At 39.4% G+C, this 23,002-nt stretch overlaps 1 pseudogene; it reads right to left on the bottom strand.

Annotated features, from left to right (window-relative positions):
- Positions 1 to 22,366, bottom strand: part of LOC113835940 — a 42,259-nt pseudogene extending 19,893 nt beyond the window's left edge.
- Between the last annotated feature and the right edge of the window lie 636 nt (positions 22,367 to 23,002).

Raw genomic sequence — 23,002 nt, 5'->3', positions numbered from 1 at the left:
AAAATTAAATAATACTTTCTGAGAAGCTGTCAATTGCTAAAATCCCTCAACTGAGAATGGGGCATCAAGAAACACTGACACATCTGTGAAGGACTGTTGACTGGCTGTATCTTTTCTTCTGATAGCAACCACAGATACTGTGAGTTTTTGAGTATACTGGTCCTACTATATACAGAAGACAATGTTTTCTACAAGTCTTCCTTGACTTCTGGCTGTTGAAGATAAAGAAAAACAGACTTTCCTGATACATGCTGTGTTGGAATGATAGTCGAGGCATACGGAAATCAAACCATTTCAATACAATGTACTAGGTACCTGGAAGTAGGACTCTAAGGAATGTGTCCTAAGCACAGGTGACAATATATGTTTGACAATGAAACTATCATTTTGTATATCTTCAATAATATGAGAATTGTTATTTTGGCAGTCAGAAATCTCTCTATTCATCTCCCTTGCACATTAAATAATACCCATATTCTTGTCATAAACGTATGGTCAACGAGCATAGGGCACTTTGTACTGCCTCCTCTTCCTGGCTCTCCTAACACCCCTACAAACAACTGAAATAGGAAATAGAACAGACAAAATCTTGTTTAATTGCATTTCATGTAGCTTGGGCTAGCCTCCAACACTCTATGTAGTGAATGATGACTTTGATCTCGAGACCCTCATGCTTCTACTTGAAAATGCTGACATTACAGGCATATTCTTGGTTTATCAGGGCCTGGACTGTACCTACTCAGAGCTTTTGTGTGTTAGACAATCACACTACAAATGGAGCTATGTGCTCAGCCTGAAAACAAATGTTTTCTGTGTTGCTTGTATGCTGTGGAAATTTCTTTCTAAAGTACTGCTTCTTCTCCCCAGGTTCTGTCTGCTGGCATTTCAGCAGTACTGCCTTCTCAAACTACACAGTAGGAGTAGGTACTCTCTCCTTTGTCAGTATTTGTGTATTATCAACTTGTCACAACAAGCCCACCTGGACATGATAAATATTCAGTAAGAATGTCTGATATAAGAATCAACATGCTAATGGATGCAGGTAAGGCTGCTAGCAGCAGGCAGAGGGAGATAACTCTTAAACTTTTGGACAAAAGGAAAGAGTCCCCAAATGGAGGATTTGGTGTGGCAAAGTTAGTATCTGAAGTCTGCATATATTAATGAAAATCAATAAATAGCAATAGCCTTGCTAGAATGACAGAAGCTTGGATTAAATCAATTAAGGATGTTGTCTCTATGTAAATTAGAAACATCAACTAAATTAAACTGTTGAAACTGGGAGATTAAAAGAATATTAATGAGCTGATGGGAACTTGATAAGACTTCCAAAATAGATGTTTTTGCATGTTATTTTTACTTCAGTAAGAACCAAAAGTGAAGAAAAGCCATTCTCTGGTATCTCCTGCCTTCTTAATGTCTGAAAAATACTCCTCCGGGAAGGGCATGGCCTAAGAAACTTCAGCATCCAAGTTAAAATAAAGAAAAATTTGAGCTATTGTACCTTTATCTGCATCATGAATTTTATCGAATTCTTGTATGTATGTATGTCTGCATTGTGTGCATGTGAATATGTGTGTGTATGTACACATGTGTGTTTCTTAGTACTTGTATGTATATATGCATATGTGTGCATGCCCATCTCTGTCCATGCTAGCAGAGTCAGATCACAATTTTCAATTTCCACATTATGCTTTGGAGGGTGGTATGGTCTCTGTGAATTTGCAGGTGGGTGATTCTGTTAGACTGGTTTCAAGGGCTTCGATTACAGGTTACACCATTGTTCCTGTTTTTCTAAGGTATTGTGCAAGCAAATCCAGGTACTCCTGCTTGTATACAAAGCACTTTGCCTATTGAAACATCTCCCAAGCTCCCATCAGGCACTGTTTCAAAGGACCATCTTAGTCTAAGAATGTTGATTCAGTTAGCTAGGTCCTTCACAGTATACTTGTACCACATCAGTAATGTTCATAGGAAACCTGTGGGTTTTCCATTCTTTGGTTAAATATTGTCTCCCTATTTTCTATGCCCAAGAACAGTCTCCAAGAGAAAGCTCATTCTATCTAAAATTTTTTTTTCTTCAGCCATTATGCCAGATCTCTTACAATACCCTTCTTTAGGTGTTGGTTGGGGGCTCAAAGGGGAATACTGGGACAGTTTTCCTTTGAGGTAGGAGACTTATTTGAGGGGCAATTGATAATTTATTAATAATATGGACATACAGTAACCTACTATCTGCTTGATGAGCAACCTAGACTCTTCTCCTCTCTCTCTCTCTCTCTCTCTCTCTCTCTCTCTCTCTCTCTCTCTCTCTCTGTGTGTGTGTGTGTGTGTGTGTGTCTCTTTCTTTTGTTGTTTTGAGACAGAGTTTCACTACGTAACAAGCTTGGCTATTTTGGAAAAAGCTCTATAAATCAGGCTCCCTTTGAACTGACAGAGATCTGTTTGTCTCTGTCTCCCAAGTGTTGGGATTAAAGGTGTGTGCCACCTCCCCCCTGCTGGCTCTTTGCTTCTTATGGCAAGGAGGGACACCAATAAGGCGTCCAATAAGTCTTATAAAATATATAGATTTATGATAATTAAGACTGAGCTAGCAGATGAAGAATCCTAGTCATTGGCCAAGCAGCTTTGAACCTAATACAAGTTTCTGTGTATTCATTTGGGCCTAACTCAGGTCGGCAGCTGGCGTAAAGCTCACATGTGGCAGTGGGGCTCAGGCAGCTTTTGGTAGAAAGATTTATCAAAATATTTTTGTTTTTGATTCATTTATCTAAAATTCAAAAATTATAGTCTTTGCAGTTTGAGTCTTACTGTTCAAATGTTCCTTCATAATACCTTGATTTACCTGTAATATTTTTGCTTATTTGCATGTGTGTGTGTGTGTGTGTGTGTGTGTGTGTGTGTGTGTGTGTGTGTATGTAATGAATTGGGGGTATCTTCACACAAGTAAATGGAGGCCTGAGGTGAACCTCAAGTGTTGTGTATTAGGAGCCAACTTGTTATTTGAAATACTGACTCTCATTGATCTGGCACTCCTGAATCTGCTAGACTGGCTGGTCATGGAGCCCCATGAGTTGCCCATCTCTGCTTCTGTAGTCCTGGGAGTGCAAGCCTGGAAACTCACATTCAGCATTTCTATGTGGGTTTCTTTTCTTTTCTTTTTTAAATTTAAATTAGAAACAAGCTTGTTTTACATGTCAATCCCAGCTCCCTCTCCCTCTCCTCCATGCCCCCCACCAACCCCCTATCCAATCCTCTTTCTGGTCCCCAGAGAGGTTGAGGCCTTCTCTATGTGGGTTTTAAGAAGTCAACTCTGATCGTTTTGCTTGTCCATCCAGCATTTGACTCACTGAGCACTCTTTCCTCCCCTTATCTTTCCATATTATGATAATTAATAGCACAGCCTTCACTATTAGTATGCCAAGCTCACTGAGAATCCAACAAGCATTTGCTGAATCAATGACTTGATTGTATTAATCTCAGTTTCTCTTACTGACATCTCCTTAAAATGAATGCTTATAACAAAGACACATAGACAGGCAGTCAGTAGGATTCTAACAGTAACCTTGATCTGTGGAAAACTTTAGAAGTCAGCTTTTAGAGTTCATTCTCAGGTTTCAAAAAAGGAACTACACATAAGTGAAGGTACAAAAATATGAGGGAAAAAAGGAATTGACTCACATATAATTGCTCATCTGCATGTTCCTTTATTCTTCTTTTGCTCTTTCTCTCTTGCTCATCTCTGTTTCTCTCTCTGTTTCTTTGTTTCTCTGTTTCTCCCCAGTTCTTGGGGGTAGATATCTCCATTTTATTCTGGTTCTCTTATTTTTGAACAAAGGCCAAGACATTACAGTGAATAGATGGATCAGATGGACTGGTTGATGGGTGACTGTTTGGATGAAAAAAAATTTGATTTGCAATGACAACAATTCCACCCAAACTAGAAATGAATTGGAATCTCTGAGTCCAGTTGAATTCTATTTCTAGGGTTTAGGCTGAAAGAATTATGCAACAGGGAGCTGTAGCATTTTAAGAGGGATTTGTAGCTAAATATATCACCCATGAAATTATTTGCCCTAATATGAGTATTCCAGAGGCTCACTGCTCTTGAAAATCATTGATATTCCACATTGTATGCTACCTTGCTCAAGAAGTGGTTTTATCATCCAAAGTGGTAAAGCACATTATCTGATCCCCATGTGGTACTGATTCCAGCTAGAGCCTAGCAGATCAGAAAAAGAACAGAAAACCTTGGGTTTAATCCACAACCACAGGCTAACTAACGGCCATGGTGCACACCTGCAGTTCCAGCAGTCAGGAGGTGCAGACAAGAGGATCAGAAATTTGAGGTCATCCCCAGCTACATAGTGATTTCCACACCAGTGCTCTGTGACACCAGGTTTCCCAGGGCTAAGGGACCATCCTTTTTAGTCTTATCTTTCTGTGACATTCAGCAGAATGAACTGTCTCAGCTCTGAATTGGAACAAAATATTCAAAGATATAATTAATAAACTTATACATTTGTAACACCAGTCTTATAATCAAACCAACAAGGCAATCAAGAGGACCCACCATGTTTGCTCTCTCCACAGAACCTTGTATGGAAGTGTTCAGAGAGCTTGGTGGCAAGAGTACAGCATCTCTGACTGGCACAGAATGGGGTGTGGATACAGCAGCTAGTTTCCATAGATACTCTACCACTTTTGGCCTGAAAGGATGTGAAGAGAAGGGCTAAGCAGGGTACAAATGCACATCCTGTCCTTTGTCTGGACAGAACTCCAGCTCACCTGCTTTTGGCAGTGATGAGACATTCACTCGAGGTTTCTCCTTTCCTCATTTTAAAGCCTGTCTGTCCTTCCCACTCACAGTGTGAGCTTCCCGTCTTTGAAGACCCTGTTCTTTTAGTTCAGAGAGCTCCATAAAGTCAAGGCACCTCTCTACCCCCACCCCCCACATACACACACATCCCTGTGTCTAGGCTGGGCAAGGTATCTCTCCATATGGAATGGGCTCCATTAAGTCAGTTTGTGCATTAGAGATAGATCTTGGATCCACTACCAGTGGCCTCATAGATTGTTCCAGTCACATCACTGTCACCTATATTAAGGGAGTCTAGTTTGGGCTCATGCAGGTTACCAATTTGTCAGACCTGAGTCAGTGATATTTCAATAGTTTGGTTCAGCTGATTCTGTGGGTTTCCCCATCATGGTCTTGAATCCTTTGTTCATATTATTGCTCCTCCCTGAATTCGATTGCTTTCTAGGTGCTTAGGCCATTGGTTAATTGTAGATTTCTGCATCTGCTGCCATCTGTTTTTGGAAGAGGGTTCAAGTTTCTCTGGGATTGTGGATGGTAGACTGGGTACCTTTTGCTTTATGTGTGGTATCCATTTATGAGTTAGTACATACTATATTTGTCATTGGATTACATCACTCAGGATGTTTTTTTTCTAGTTCTATCCCTTTGCCTGAGAATTTTGGGATGTCATTGTTTCTCATCACTGAGTAATACTCCATTGTATAATTATACCACATTTTCTTTATCCATTTTTCAGTTGAGGGGCATCAAGGATGCCACTATCTTAAACAAAATTGTATATAATATATATATATATATATATATATATATATATATAATATATATATAATTAGGCAGAGTCTCAAGGGCAACAGAAATGATAGAAAATATAAACATGTACACACATACATATTAATATATATTATATTATGTATGTTAATGTACTAAAGAAATTGAATACAATTACTTACAACTGGTAAGGGTTGAGTACATCCTGAGAATTCTGGAACTGCTCAGTCCATCTGACCAGAAGACCGTGTCTGGTGCTGAAGGCCTTAAATATTCCTAGGGAGTCTCTGGTCTTCAGTCCAGGTTGGAATTCAAAAAATATGGATATGAGGCCAGCAACATCAAGATTTGAAGGCTTCATGAGTCTTTATTATGCTACCACTATGACCTTGATTACTTACTGCTCTCTGCTTTTCATGAGGGAAACACACAACAGTGCCTTAACCATTGACAGTAAGAAATTCAACAGATGTTTTTGTCCTTTATTTAATTTAGAAACCAGCAGGTTTCCTAATGGCATTTTTACTCATATTTAGCTTTGGTTGGCCCTCTCCGATCTTCCCCTTTCCTCCCCCACCTCCCTGGTCCTGTTTCCTAATTACTTCTTCCACCTTCATATTCTGCCTTTGATGTCACATGTGATTTATTGCTCTTCTCACCTCCTCCATTAATGCTTTTTTTCTCTTTGGGTCTCTTTCTAGGTTACTGACCTACACATTAACACTCACTCCCACATAAATACAAATATGTGACAGTTAGAAGATAGGATCTGCACATAAGTTTGAGCAGACAGTGTTTATGTCACTGAGCCTGGGTCACCTCACTTCAATGTAATACTTTTCAGTTCCATCTGCTTTCCTCAGAATTCCATCCCTTTATTTTTATTTACAGCTCAATAATCTTCCCCTGCATTCCTGTACACATTTTCCTGGTGAGCTCATTCTTTGAGGGACATCTGTGTTGATTGTAAGTCTTTGCTATTGGGAACACAACAGAAACATTGATGTGCATGTATCTCTGTAATGAATAGAGTCCTCTAGATGTGAGCTCAGTTGAAGCTGTTTCATATGGTATATCTAATACTATCTTTTGGAAAATACCTCAAACTGATTTTCCACAGTGGCTAGACCAGTTTGTATTCTCCCAAATAGTGGATATGTGTTCCCTTTCCCCAAATTCCCAAAAGCATTTAGAGTATTTGTTGTGGTTGTTGTTGTTGTTGAGCAGAGTGTGAAAACAGTCTCCTTCTAGCACAGTTTATGTACTCAAGCTCCCTTCCTTGGGGAAACTGCAGGGTCAGCATATCCATCTTGGTTGCTCTCTTGTGTATTTCTAGAGAGCAGGACTAAGGATCCACACCTCTCCAGTTAAAGATCCCACGACAGCTGCTAACTGCTGCAGGAGGGGGAAATACTCTGTAGGGGTGTGGCCACAGGTTGGCCTCCCATGTTCCAGTAGGTTGTTCCACACTCATGCACATGTGGGTTGCACTGAATGAATTGATGGACTAATTATAAAAGGGAGAGATTATAAAGCTGAGAGTTAGATGTATGGAAGGAGATGCCAGGGAGTTACAGGTTGCATGGGAGTGGAAATCATCTCCTTTCACAGTATATGTGCATAAAATCCTAATAGAAGTTTTACACATTCAAATACATAAAAAAATTCCATGGTTTTCATACAAGCCAAATATTTTATAACATAGCCACCTACTTTTGAAGTAGATTTTAAAGCTGGGGGTGGTGATGCATGCCTTAATTACAGCACTTGAGAAGTAGAGGCAGAATGATTCCTGTGAGTTTAAGGCCTGCCTGGTTTAGAAAGTGATTTCCAGAACAGCCAAGACTGTTCCATAGAGAAACACTGCCTGGAAAAAAAATGGAGATTTTAGACCTTTGTATTTAAAACAACAGCAAATAATTTAACAGATGGCAGCTTACTTCCACACAATAGTGTTTATTTTATTTTCTTATTTATACACATTAGAAATGAAAGGAAGCCAGCTGTGACCCCAAATATGAACATAGACAAGTACCAAAAATGAGAATTTTGGAGTGCCCTCAAGTGTTTAGTGTGATGATTACATGAGCACAAACTCCCGTTGAGCACCAGTGTATTTTTTTCAGGAGAAGTCAAGCTCTTACAGGATGTGCAGAATTTCTTGTTGAAACATTACTCCCTGGAAGAAAACAAAATTCTGAGTCTCAAGAAGTCCTTCAAACATCAGATTCACTAGGCTACATGCTTCTCAGAGTCACATAAACAGTAAAGACTACTAAGTAGATAATATGGCTTGTGATGTTGCTACATTTTCTCCAGAGAGCTCTAGAACTCCAGCTTTCATGAGCATCACTCATGCTTGGGTGAGATTTCAGTGATGGAGTTGCCTTTGAGCCAGTGGTGTCTTCTTAGTCTTCACCCATACTGAGGTAAGCAACCCCACAAAACTCATGGGTTCACTATTCTTGTTAGTTTTATCAACTCAACCAAAGCAAGAGTGATCTGTGAAGAGAGAACCCTAATAAAGAAAATGTCTCCATTACATTGGCTTTTGGACAAGTCTGTGAAATCATAATCTTGATTGATGTGAGAGGGTCTAAAATACTGTGGTGGTGTCACCCTGGACAGGTAGTCCTGGGTTGTATAAAAACACAGGTTGAAAAAGCCATGTAAAACAAGCCATTAAACAGCATTCCTTCCTGCTGTCTGCTTTAGTCTTGCCTGCAGGCTCCTGCCCTGGCTTTCATTAGTGATGTAGTGTGACTTGATGTTTATAGGTAAAATAAACCTTTTCTTTCCCAAGTTGCTTTCAGTCATGGTATTTATCATAGCAACAAAAAGCAAACAAAGGTATTCACAAAGTTGAATTTTATGATATTCTTTCTTTTGTCTGTTTGTTCACATCTCCTTATGAGTAACATCACACAACCGAAGATTAAATGAAACTCCATGGCTATACAGAATATGTACATAAAGAGAGGGACACCAATCTTGTTCATAACTTGAATCTCAGTTTGGTTATCTCGAGAGAAGACAGTTGAACATAACTACTTTCCAGGGTGGTGACAAGAAGGCAACATGAACCTCAAGGAAATAGAAATAAACAGTGTATCTTCTGAATTATTTGTCTATTGGGTTTTCCATGCAATTTCATTCTCTTTGTATTAGATGTAAAGAGAGTCATTTCAATTCCATAATGCATATTTTCATGTTGTTTGTGGCCTATTCTGAAGAGTATTTTCAACATCCTCATTTTAAACTTTGCTTTTCTTAGATTTTAAAAAGCATTCAGACCACCATCATCCCTTCTTCATTCCCCGCTATGGCTGTTTGACACATGAAGACTTCATTGGAAACAAAAGCCTATTGAGCTAGTACAATATTGCAGAACAATCTGCAATATTGTTCTTGGTTGTACTATTTAATTCTAAGCAAAGCAGCTATAGGGGATGACAAGATGGTTCATTGTATAATGGTGTTTGTTGCCAAGCCTAATGACCTCATGTTGATATCTGGAACCCAAGTTGTGGAAGGAAATAACAGACACCAGCATACTGTTCTCTGACTGCCACTTGCACCACTGGCGTGAGCACACACACATATACACTTAATAATTATAATAAAAACTATTTTAGTAAAAAGAAAAACAGCTATGTTGTAGAGACCCTTTCCTGTTTGGTTTTGACAATTCACATGCCACCCCCACACACAATGAATTTTGATCATTTTCATTTCCCCTTTGCCCTTTCTCAACAGCCTATTTCTGGAAGCCTATCTTCTGTCCAGCAAGCCCCAATCTTTCATCTTTGCTGTGTGTGACCCCCTGAGTTTAATTAGCATTGCATGCATCAACACAGATGTGCTTGCTATGACATGGACTGCATATTTTAGGCAGTATAGCAGAGGAAAATCTCCCATCTCTTCTAGCGACCACTAACTACTATCAAGCCCCAGGAAGGCATGTAGTCCCATGAACATCTCTATCCTGTATGAAGGTACGTTGAAGGATGTGTGTTTGTATAATTCTTGTGTAGATAACCAGTAGTGCTGAGAGTTGGGGAGTGAATTGATCATGGCATGTTCAGAAGGCAGGATTTGCAAAATATCCTCTCCTGTTTCAGGGACTTCTAAAGACTCAGAACTTTCACTTCACAAGTTTTTATGAAGCCCCCCTTTGGCGTTTTATCAGTCTTAAAGAGCTTCCTTTCGGGATGGAATATTTCAGCTCAGAGTAAATTCTTCATAAACTATAAGATCTCACATTCTCCTGGTGTCTAGATTTTGAATTTTTTGCCTCCTCTTCCAAAATGTCTCCTGAGCCTAGGAGAAGATGATACAAATGTTCTGTGAAGGGCTAAGCAGAGAATTTTTTGTCATACAATTGAAAATATGTTCAAATACTTTAATTATTGTTGACACAGAAAAACAAACCTTGCCTCAAAGAATATAAAAGATTCTTTATTCTGAAGCCAAATGTGATTGACTATCCCTAAATTCATTTGTGTTTCTCCAAGTTCCATATTCCAAAACTATAACCATTTGATGGAAATCTATAAACAAGGCATTGTCTTTAAATTCACTGATAAAAGCACCAAGCAGGTACTTAATGCAAAGAGGGGACTCTTCTGCTGTAGACTTCAGACACTGAGCCACTCTAGCTTTTGCTTGGTGGACACTTGGGTTTTGGTAAATTAATACATTTTGGAAAGTTTTGTTAGTCAGTGTGTTAGGTCAGATGTGGATATGGTCAAGGAGTGACTACTCACTGGAAAAAGATTCTTCAGAGACAAATTATAATTTTCTCTGAACATGCAACATTTCAATCTCTTCACATCATGAAAGTTTTAGTCAGTTAATCAGTAATGCAGATGGTTTTCCTCCAAAGGGTGTGTGTGTGTGTGTGTGTGTGTGTGTGTGTGTGTGTCTGTGTGTCTGTCTGTATCTGTATGTATGTATGTATGTATGTATGTGTGTATGTATGTATCTGTCTGTAGACCATGACAATGAGTAGGAAGGTCAGGATAGCATGTGAGAACTCACCCTCTGCTATCACCATGTGTGTGGTCTTGTCTCCCTGAAAGATGAATTCTCCAAATTACTTTTCAGGGGGAACTTTGGAGAATTCAGATACCAACAAGAAAGTCAGGATTCCATAAAACTGGGAAGAGACTCTTGTTTCTTATTGGAGGTTTTTGGGGAAATGTTGATCTGGCCTTCAGAACTGTTTGACATAAAGATGCAAGTAAGATCATGGCTGTTTACTGGAGGCCAACTCCACAGACCAAGGTGGACAGCAGAAACTGTATGGTGCTGCTGTTTTCTCTGAACTAGAGACTTCTGTTACTCTCTAATGTCCTGGCTGTAACAGACATGGATTGTATACTGCTGCCATGCACTCACAAGTCTGTATTTGTTTGGAGTGTGGGAGGACAAGAAAGCTTGACAAGATTCATTCATGCCTCTCTCTACTAGGATTTAACAAAAGAAATTGTAATCCAGGCATCCTTAAAATGAAGGCACAGGTTTTTGGTGGATGGAGTGATGTTACAGGGTTAGGGACAGAGCTCAGGTACTGGAAACTCTAACAAACCAGGATCAGGAAACCAAGATCCTTACACATACACACACACACACACACACACACACACACACACACACACACACACACACAGAGACCCACCTTAAAGCTTCTCACTTGAGGGAAAAGATTAAATAGAATGTAAGAGATTTTTGTAACTAAGTAGTCATGGTCAAGGTATGGTACTAGTCAAGGTGTGACCCTGTCTACAAATGATCTGTCTTCTCCACTGATATGTCTTCTCCGCTTACTAGTTTTCTTCACTGACTCTTTTTTGCAAGGTCCTCTGAAAAGTTGTGAGCATTATGTGAAATCTCTTTCTGGAGCAGAAGCTCCTCCTTTGGATAGTACCTGGCTTCAGGCTTTCCCTCTCCTCATCTTGAGAATTATGAGGGAATTCAAATTTGGGGGGTTTCATTGTGCCAATAGTTCAATAGCCAAAAGAACATACATGGTATCTCTTATAATATCTTCATTCCAGCCAGCATGGTTCTTGTGACTTGCTTTTATTTATCCCACTTTGACTTCTGAGAAACAAAGTGGGATAAAAAATTAGAATTAAGACATGTGCATTCTTACTGTGCTCCTGTGTTTTATTTCCAATGTCATTGATTAAACCATCTTATTACTCCGAGGGTTGGGCAGTTCTTGGTGTTATTCCTTAGAACCAAAGTTCCAGCCTTCTCTTTCGTCCTGTTTTAAAAGGCACTGCTTAGCTCATGTTTCCTTCTGAGTGGACCAGACAAGTTTAAATTCTTTCTCAGCAGAAACAAAGGCAAGGCAAACTTAGTTTCAAGTGGGTTATATATCTCCTTTATATCCCCATAAAATGCAGGTGCTGAGATGCTCTTTCAGTCCAACACCTGCATTTTATAGCTCTTATGATATAATATATTTTATTTGTGACTCCTTAAAGTGGATTGAAATGCAAACAGAAGAAATGGGATTCATTTAAAATGAAGGGTGGAATTGGCTATGTGTTTATCTTGACTAATATTTTTAAATACCTATCAATCCAAAAATGATTAATATAAGCTCTAAAAGACAAATTCAGGCAATCGTATGTGCCCTTCACTTTTGCTTACTTTTTTTCATTATATCTTTGACATGGTGGGTATTCATTGAACCCTCAATTCTGAAAACCATCTACTGAATAGAAATACAATAAAATCTATAAGGATCTCTGTTTCCATGACTCATGCCTGCTGCAATTAATTACTCAATTGAGGTAATAAAGAGAAAATACCTAGGTGAAGTTGTTTGTCAGCCCTCGCCTGTGACTTTCACATAATGACAAAAATCATATGAATCCTTGCAATCTGTTTCTTTTCCTTTTTTCCATTTGAGGATATAATCAGGAACCAAAATAGATGAAGAGTGTATCCTCTAGCCTCAGGGGAGGAAAGTTATCAAGAGGGAGAAGATAAGAAAGAGGGACATGTTCTGTTCTGGCACACCACAGATGTGCTGAAAAATGCCCTACTGAGTCAATTACAAACCTCTGAAGAAAGTGGATCTGTAACCCACTCTTCTTCCAGAGTGATTCACAACCAAATGTAGGCAGAAGAACGGGCATTATTGGTGAGCATCCAAATTGATACTTCATGTTATTATTGTTGCAGGTATGTGTGCGTGCTTGTGTGTGTGTAGGTGCATATGGGGTGCATTTCATGTGTATAAGTGTGTATAGGACACAGATGGATGCTTGTTATCTTCTCTAACCACAATCAACCTCATTGTTAACTCAGGTATCTTCCTGAAACTGCAGCTCCCTGATATGGTTAGATCAAATAACCAGCAAGCTCCAAGGATCCTCCATCTCACCTTTGAAATGCTGAGTTTATAGACACACAATGCCATGTCCAACTTTTCAGTAAGTTGTCCTGTATCTGGACACAGGTCCTCATGCTTGCACAAAAAAAAAAAAAAAAAAAAAAAAAAACTTTACCATGGTAACACTTCAACCCTAATGTCATTATCTTAATGATGAAAGACACACAAGAGACTGTAGTATCAGCAAAGTTAATCTGTAACTGGAAGTTACATGATGAACCATTCTGGCCTTATTGGACTGTGGGTTCAATTTCAAGGGTTTTTATTTTGAAAGATGCTACAAAGAAATATCTGTAAAAATGAAACTCTACATTAAAATTGGCCTTGAGTCATTTATTTGAGGTGAGTTTCCTTGAAGTTATATTATATGTCTAAACAAAACCAATTTACATAGAAGATCAGTGTAGACACCAAACTCTACTCTGATATCATTTGGTAAGTAATGTATAAAAATCCTTCTTGCAATAGAAGTGTGTGAATCTCTTTCTGAAAAGCAAGTTGAACTCTCGTTAGCCTTTTTCTTCTCCCAGCATGGGGTTCCTGATTTCTTGGTGTCCATTTTTCCATACTCAGATATTTAAAGTGAGGGCTGGTTATCGGAATCTCTCTAGAATGTCCTCAGCCTTCCAGCATGGCCATTTCAGGGAGGATTGCAAAGAACCTCTGGAAAGGATGGTCGGCTACTTCCAATATGATTGCTTATAACTGTGTGGTATTAGAGGTAACATCAGGGACTCCATGTTTTCATCTGCACAGTGAGTTACATTTGAGGAATGCTAGAATAACAAGGCCCAACCTGAAGTTATTAACTGACTTCCTGTTTATCAGTCACTTACAATGGTATCCTTAAGATACTTTTACAGCACCAGAAAACAAGTGAAATATGATTACCTTTGCTACACAAGTCAGCTGTCACCTTTTCAACTTGGCTTGAATTTAAAGTTAGGAGATAAGTTTCTTTAATTAACATTTTTGTTTACAATTGGTTTGATTGTTGCAAGCTTTACTATACTGAATACAAACTAAATGAGAGGAATTTGTTTCTTTAATAACCTACTTTTCAAAAGGCATGGCAACAAAAGCCACCTGTCCATTATGGAGTTAATTCTGAAGATAATTACAAGGGGAGAACATAGAGAAAATGAATAGAAAAGTTCATCAATAGCACAGAAGGGAGCCAGCTACACTGGGTAGGAGATCTTGAGAAAAAATGAAAGTGGTTTCCAAACTAATAGGGTCAACTTCCAATCATTTTACTGAAATTTGAAGTAAGCAAAAACAAAATTGGGATTTCTGTCTTTGTATTTTGTGTTCCTTTAAAGCAGTGGTTCTCAGTGTAGAGGTCTTGACCCCTTTGGCAATCCTCTATCTCCAAATATCTTACAATTTATAACAGTAGCATAATTACAGTTATGAAGTAGTAAATAAAATCATTTTATAATTTGGAGTCACCACCACATGAGAAACAGTATTAAAGGGTCTCAGGATTAGAAAGGTTGAGGACCACTGCAAACAAAGGCTTCAGGTCAACTTTCTGCTCACTCTTTACATCTTCTTTTGAACAGTCAGATTTAGCCAAGTGTGGTGCAGTGGGCCTGCAAAAAAAAAGCTCTGCAGGTGGCAACAAAGAAATAGGAAGTCATAATTATTCTCTAATATATAGTTAGTTCAAAGTCAGCCTGTTACATGAGGATGTGTAACAAAATGAACAAGTAAACAAATAAAAGAATTTAAATTAAAAAACAACTAGATTTAAACAAAACTTGGGATTTATTTTTAATTTTTAATTATGTCTATATGTCTTGTATGGGCATATTCTTGCAGTGTCTTTGGAATCCAGTAGAGGATGATGGAACCCCTCAGGCTGGAGATACAGGTAATTGCGAACTGCTGGATGTAGGCACTGATAACCAAACTCTGGTCCCCTATCAGAACAGTGCATGTTCTTAGACACTGAACCAATCCATCCAGACCAAAACAGTCAGACTCTAAATAAAACATCTAGGTATAGGATTATAGTAATAAATGATATATATCAGAGACTAGATAACACTGAAATACAGTGGCAAGGGGCAGATGGAGGAAAATTGTCATCCCTGGAGCCATGAAGAAATCCTTCTGAGATTCCCACTGTCTCCTTGGCATCATGATTCTCAAGTCATCTTTCATCTCAAGCCATATTGGTTTCCCTGTAGATGTGTAGAAAAGGGGCATGGATATAAAGACAGATGAATAACCATACAAAGATGCCCATGGTTATGCTTGAGATTTAGCAGATAATTAGAAATATTCCCTTCCATTTATTACAAAAAGAGGTATACTGTATATATGAATAAGATATAGGTGTAATGAAAAGCCTAGTAATTACAATTGCCTGCTAGTCATTTGAGCTGACTTACAGTCCTTTTAGCAATTGATCTGATGACATATAGGCAGCCATGTCACCTTTCCAACCTGATAAAGCACTGAACATAAACTTCCCCTAACAGCAATAAAGATGGAGCTCCAGTGGTGGCTTCTCAGGTAAGAAAGCCTGCTGTATTCCAGTCTGTCACCCTGAGTCTCATCCCCCAAACTCACATAAATGTAAAAGGAAAAAATTTGCTCCATGAAGTTGTCTTCAGACACATATACTGCATGCATACCTGCAAACATATGTCATGAACACACACACACACAATACAGATTATATATATATTGGGCCTTTGGACTGAGTGACCTATCAAATACTCAACTTCTCTTGTTGATATCTATTCAAATATGGATTATATTTTTCTTAAGAATCTTTTAAATCTCTATACTTTCACCACTCTCATAAGCTAAAAATGATCATTATGGTATGGTATTCAGATAGAACCATATCTCCTTTAAAACAGCTTGTTTTTATATTTGCAGATTTCATCCAGGCTGAGTGAGCAGAAAAGTCTTCTTCAAAACTGCCCAACCACAAAACTGAAAAGATACGCAGAATTAAATATTCTTATTATGTGATCAAAATTCATGAAAAACCCATTGAAGGGAAAGACTGTTTAATGTCCCTCAGGGTGAGTACTCTTATTACAAATGGATTACCAAGCATTTTTACTATTTAAAACAATTCAGGTCGTGAAGGCTAGAGAGATGGTGAAGTGCATCATACAGACATTGGCTCATGACGCCACCACTTGTCATCTTAGAGGTGAGTGTGGAAATGATACTTCCAACAAAAAACATCCAACTCTCACATCAAAGACAATAAGGAACTTACTTTGAAGAAAATTGTGAGTGACTATGTCCCAGAAACACAGACCTGTATTACATTAAAAGCCATGTTCCAACATGGCAACAGAGCTGTAAAGTTTTTATAGTAACACAACAAAAAGAGTTGTAAGTCAGGACACTCTGTGACCAAAAGGAAGTTGGTGGCAGCAAACTAAAATGATCTTTGACATAGTAATCAGTACTTATTCCTAGCATAGGTGTGGACTTTGAGAGCCCATTCCACATAGAGCGATACTCCCTGAGTCAAGACACAGGCGGGTGGGCATAGGCCCTATCCTAAAAAATATGATAGACTCTGAAGACACATTATGGAAGGCCTCACTCTCCAGGGGGAGCAGAAAGGATACATGATAGGTAGGGTTTTAGTTAGGGGCATGGTTGGAGAGGAGGGGAGGGAGAGGGAACTGGTATTGACATATAAAACAATCTTGTTTCTAATTCAAATAAAAAATCTACAAAAAATAAATAATTGATGTTGACAATGTGGAAAAAAAGAAATCAGATATTAAGAAACTTTTAGCCCTTGATTTTTGAAGGTCAGGGTTCCATTTATGCATTTCACATGGGGTTTACATAACAGCCACAAGGATGGCAGGGCCCAGAGAGGATGAAAATGAATAACTATTAAGGAAACTAAAAACAATCTCCCCAGATAGTTGTAGCTTCTGTGAAATTCCTGTTTCCCATGATCAGTCAATCAAGCTTGTAGAATGTTTAACACAGTCATGTGTTTCTTTCATCTCTCATTCCTTAGTCCAAACTCCATGTTGTGTCAAATTTTACATAACCTATGTCTCCGGATTGCCAGATGGGGACTTCTCACTTCCCTGCTTTTCTAGGTTCCACTTACCCTTCATGCAATTTGAGCATGTGTCTGGTGTAAATGCATCAGTGACTGGCTGGTGGAATTATTGGGAAGCTCCACCTAGTATCTTCCTCATGTCATTCTCTGTGGATCTGTATTCTTCCTTCTAACACAAACAGGGATATTTTATCACTCTTTGGACTTGCTGCCATTTTCAGTCCAGGGTTCATTACTCTGTGATCTTTGCTTTAAGAAGCACTTCCCTAACCCCATACTTTCCAGTAAGTAGTCTTTATTTTAGATGAGGTCTTACTGGCACTATTTGATTCTCAATTGTGTTGCTCTTTATTTCTAATACAATAGCTCAAAGCCATGCTGGGATACTATTGTCCTCATGTATTTGTCTTCCACATATATTTGTCTTCATCTATTTGTCCTCTTGAATGTGGGAGGTGTATCTGGAATACTTCTTTTTAAACATTCTCTGAACCCATGTATTAAACAGTTATAGTTTAATATAAACAGAGGATGGACACATAGATGGATCAATGGGTACAGACACTTGCCATGAAGTCCAGTGATGCTTATATTTTATCCAATTGATGGCTGGAAAGAACCAAATTTCTCAAGTTGTTTTTTAATTTCCATTTTACTACACCACACAGGCAAATAGTAAATGTAATTTTAAGAACTTAGTAGCTGGAGAGATGGCTTATCGTTTAAAGAATATTTATCCCCAGCACCCAAGTCAGCCAGCTCTAGCTCCAGGGGGACCTGAGGATCTGATTCTTTTGGCCTATTTTAGGCATCCTCACTCACATACACACATACAGTCATACACATGTAAACATAATTTTATAAATGCTTTTCATAAAAGCAAAATTAGGGTAGATAATTTAAATAAATGAATAAAAATGGATGAGTAGCTGTGTGCTTAATTAATTAATTAATTAATTAAGACATGGGACCCCAAATCTACAATACTGCTTTGTGTGCATTCTTTCCTCCATCATGCATGTCATTTCTTTATTCAGAGTTTAAAACTTCAAGAATTGATTTTTCAAACAAAAGAAATTCTCAAACATAGGAAACAATTTTTTTTTTATTGGCTTATACTTCTTTTCTATGGTGTATAATGCAGCCCATGTTGCCTTGTCCATAGCATGGAGCTGAGGATGTCCTTGAACTTCTGATAGTCTTGTCTCTACTTTCCATGTGCTAGTGTAGTTATCATAAGGAGGAAAACTACCATACCCAGTTTATGCTGTGGTAGAGATTCAATCTAGGACCACATACGTGTACAGCAAACATGTGACTTAATGAGGTACATCCTAGACCAAGAAGGTGGCTTCATTGGAAACAAATGAGAAAAATATTACATGTTTTTTTTCATCCAGTAAAAGTGGATCCAGTCTCTCTTCTGACATATGTAGGAATTTATAATTGAAAAGACACTTGGAAACTCTCTGAGAATTAAATGCGATGGACAAATTTTATCAGACAACAGTTAAACTGATATTGTTTAACACCAAACATAAATTCCCCTGGAATAAGCATAGACAAAAATATGCAGAAAGAAAATAAAAATAAAGCTAAACTTACTAAAATACAAACTACCATTGAGAATACAAATAACTCAAACAATTAATACAGTGATGGCAATCCACAAACACCTTTCAATAATAATTTTAAATATCTGTGGTCCCCATTCTTGAATAAAAAGACATAGACCAAATGAATGGATCAACAAACCAAATTCATCTATTTTCTACAGTAATCTGAGATTTAAAGATAGGCATAGTACAATGAAAGACATTGAAAAAGTACCCCAATCAAATAGGATCAGGAAGCATCCCTATCCTCAGACAGACTAAATAGACCAAAACAAACAATTAGAAGAAGGAAACCTCATTTTAATCCAGGCAACAGTTAATGAAGAAGACATCAATATACTAAGCATACATGCACCAAGCACTGGCTCATCCAACTACATTTTAAAAAAATTCACTGTTAGTTTTAAAGACACAAATTAAACCAACCATTTAATAGCAGACAATTTCAATACTCTACTTTCTATAACAGGCAGGTCATCTAGACAAAAAAAAATAAGCAAAGAAACATCAGAATAAATTGACAACATACATCAAATGGACAAGCAGTTATCTACAAAATATTCCACCCAAACACCTAAAAATACACATTTTACTCAACAGGAAATTCTTCTAGAATAAACCACATTCTGGAATATAAAACACTTCTTAACAAATCAGGGTGATAGAAATAACTTTGTGTAACTCATCTAACTATAATGTAATTAAATATAAATTCAACAAAAACAATTTCTAGTGACTACACAAACTTATGGAGAAAAAAACAACTCATCCCTGAAGGATGGATAGGTCAAAAAAGAAATAAAAGAGAACAAATAAAACATTTCTGGATCTAAATGAAAATTAAAACAACACAATAAAAATCCCGGGACACATTAAAAGCAATGCTATGGGAGAAATTTATAGCTCTAAGTGCTTCCATTAAAACTCAGAAAGAGCACAAATAAATGACTTAATGATACAACTTTAAAAGCAGCAAACCAAATCCCAAATTGAGTCAAAATTAATGAAAGATAAACAAAAACAACAATACAAATCACCAAGGAATCTACGAATGGGTTCAATGAGAAGATAAGCAAGATTGCCCTAGCCATGGCCTAACTCACTAAAAGAAAGAGTACCTAAATTAATTTTGTCAGAAATGAACAAAGAAACATTATAACAGACATCAAAAGAATTCAGAATATTTCAAGTAAGTTCTTTAAAAACCTGTACTCCAATAACTTGGAAACCTAAAATAAATGATGAATTTTTAGATTCAGCCAACCTTGCAAAATTAAGCCAAGGGGACATGAATAACCTAAATAGATCGATAACAAATACCAAACAATGATAAAAATCCTTCCAAAAACAACAACAGAATCCAGCATAGGTAGACTCAACTAAATTCTTCTAGACTTTCTTTTTTAAATTTCTTTTTATTTATTTTTGATGTCTTTCACACAATGTGCCTTAAATCCATTCATTTCCCTGTCCCTTGGTATCGACACATTACCGTTGCAACCTGCAGCCTCCCCAAAAATATAAGAGAAAAAAAAGAAAAAGCAAAAAGGAAATACCAGTCTCACTATGTAAGCTATACTGTGACACAGTGAGTCACAGAGTCAATACTTTTATCCCTGTATTTTTTTTGGGGGGTCGAGGCAGATGCAGAAACCTTCCTGTCATGGTGTGTTCGGACCAGCTGCTCAGAGCCTGCTTGGCTGAGTCTGACTCCTGGAGATAAAATGGTACACTTTGGCTCTTTTCTGGGGACTGTTTTGAGCCCTGTGCTAGGGATGGCACCCCCTGTGTGTTAATGCCTGTGTGTGAGTGTTGGTAGCCTTTCCTTCACCTATGTTGTTCCTCTGATGCTGAATGCTTAGCTGTTATCAAGGGTAGGGCCCATCAGCGGCCGTTTACATGGACTGAAATACAGAGGGCCTGGGATAGAAAAGGATGCTCAAATTCAACCTTTCTCTCTCTCCTGATTCCTGTATTATGTTATTATGCCTGTATCTTTACTTCCAAGTGTTCAGTACAGAGTTATTGGTCTGGCTGAGGAACTCTATTTTCTGATACACTGTTGATGCTGGGCCTCACTGGGGGTCCTGTAGGATATCCTGTTGTTTCTCTGTGTCCTGGAGATTCTTTAGCTTTGGGTCTGCAGGCCTGGCCACTACATGTGGGCCGGCAGATTATAGATGGGGTCGATTCCGGGCTGGGTCAACTCATAACCTTGGTTCCTTTCCTAGATTGTTGCTTGGTCAGCCCTCCATTGCTTTCCTGTCCTTACCACCAGGGTGAGTTCTACAGTATCACCATGTATACCTAGTTCACCCCTTGCAGAGATGAGGCTGGGGTGGGGCTGGTTCTCCTGCTTATACACCCTCAGGACCAGCTCTACTCTGTTGCCCAGCCCAGGTCACACTCCAACAGGTGAGGGTCAGGGATAGTTCTCCCACTCCTTGTGACCTCATGGCTAGTCCTCTCACCTCCCACAGGTGGCAAGGGAGAGGGCAGGGGAGGCCATCTCTCCCCTGCCCATACCACCATGTGGCAGATGAGGAGAGAGGCCAGATCACCCATGTTCATGTTCTTGGGCCCATTCACCTGCACCCTGATCAACAGGGTCATCTGTACTGTTTTGCCTAGGTGAGGTCCAGGGTCTATTTTCCCGAGTTCTGTAGCTCATTAGGAGGGGGTTGGGTCAGCTCCCTCATCTGCTGCAGGCATGGATGGGTCAGAGGCAAGGGATAAGGGGGGCAGCTCTCTCCAGCCCATGCCTCCTTATTAGTAGTGATGGCAGCTATCTCATGCTTGCAACTTCAGGGCTGGCTCACTCACACTGCCATGAAACAGCAACTCTACTGTGATGCTTGGGTGAGGTGCAGGGCTGGGTCTCCTGAGGAGAGCAGCTGGTGAGGGGCAGGACCAGCACTTACGATCTCAGGGACAGCTCTCCAACCTGCCTCAGGCTTACAGGATTGTTAGGGGCAAGCAGAGCACCTCTCCCCAGCCTATGCCACCATATGGTAGATATGGGTTGGGCCACATCTCCCAAGCTCACATTCTCAGGCCCAATCACCCTCAACCCATCAAGAGGATCAGCTTGACTGTCCTTCCCAGACCAAATGCAAGGTCTACTTGCCCTAGTGTTGCAGTTGAGAAAAGGGGAGCGGGTCAGCTCTTTCACAAGCTGGAGGCAGGACTAATCGGGGAGGACATCTTTCCTTCACCCCCACTGCAACACCACACAAGAGGCAGGCAGTGCTATGACCCTTTCACACTGTCAGGGTTGGCTCTCCAGTAATCCTGTTTGCAAGTTCAGCTCTAATATTGTGCCCAGGCGACTCGCTGAGCCTGTTCACTCCAACTGCTATAATGGGTGACAGGTTGGGTCAGGTCCTCCACAAGCTGCAGGAACAGCAAGGGGAGGCATCTTTCTCTGACCACACAGCAGACATGATCTGTTCTCTCATTTTCCTACCCTCAGGGCCAGGTAGTCCTTGCCACCAGAACAGGTTCAGCTCTGTTGTGCTGCCCAGGTGAGGTGTAGGACCCTCTTTCCTGAGTGCTTCCACCGGTGAGGGGCAGGACCAGTTCTCCATAGTGTTGCAGCCAGTGAGGGGGCAGGGCCAACTCTTGACAGCCCTATTCTCTTGGCTTTCAGTGGTATCAGGAGCCATGGACATCAACATAGACTGTGGCTGCATCAGGGCCACACAGACATGGGCCCCAGCAGCAGCCTAGGCCCAGACATCACTATGGCCCAGGATGGCACTCAACCAGCTCCTGACCACTTTTGCTTTTCAGATATGTCTCTGTCTACAAGACATGAACCATTCTTTCTCTACCTCTCTCTACCATACCACTCCATACATTTGTTCAGCATAATAGTGCCCATCTGCACAGTGCCACACATAGGTCTCATTGTCCTGTTCAGGCCTTCATAGTGCTGGACTTGCATGTGTGTGTCAGGTTGTCCTGATCCATCCATCAGTGAGTTTGACAGGACCCTGCTTGTAAAAATCATAATGGTGCCCAACTGCCTTGCACCAGAGGCAGTGGGTGCAGGTCTTCCTGCTCTAAGTCTAGAGACCTTGGGCAGAGCCATGCTTGTCTTCTGGTGTGTCCAGGCCTAGAAACACCAGGTGACTCCTGTGTTAACTTCTTCTTGCCCCAAGAGATCTGCATGGATTTGTGCTCATCTGGAGGTCTGCCAGGCTTAGAAATGCCATGCAGCTCACTACTACACTTTCAAAGAAGTTAGATAACAAATACTTTTTAAGCTATTTAATAAAATTAGACACAAAATGAGCACTTTCTAATTTCTGCTATGAAGCCAATAT

This window comes from Cricetulus griseus, chromosome 5 (genome assembly GCF_003668045.3).
Source record: "Cricetulus griseus strain 17A/GY chromosome 5, alternate assembly CriGri-PICRH-1.0, whole genome shotgun sequence".
Classification (NCBI taxonomy): domain Eukaryota; kingdom Metazoa; phylum Chordata; class Mammalia; order Rodentia; family Cricetidae; genus Cricetulus; species Cricetulus griseus.
Note: the sequence above shows the minus strand (reverse complement) of the source record. Positions and strands in the feature narration are given on the sequence as shown.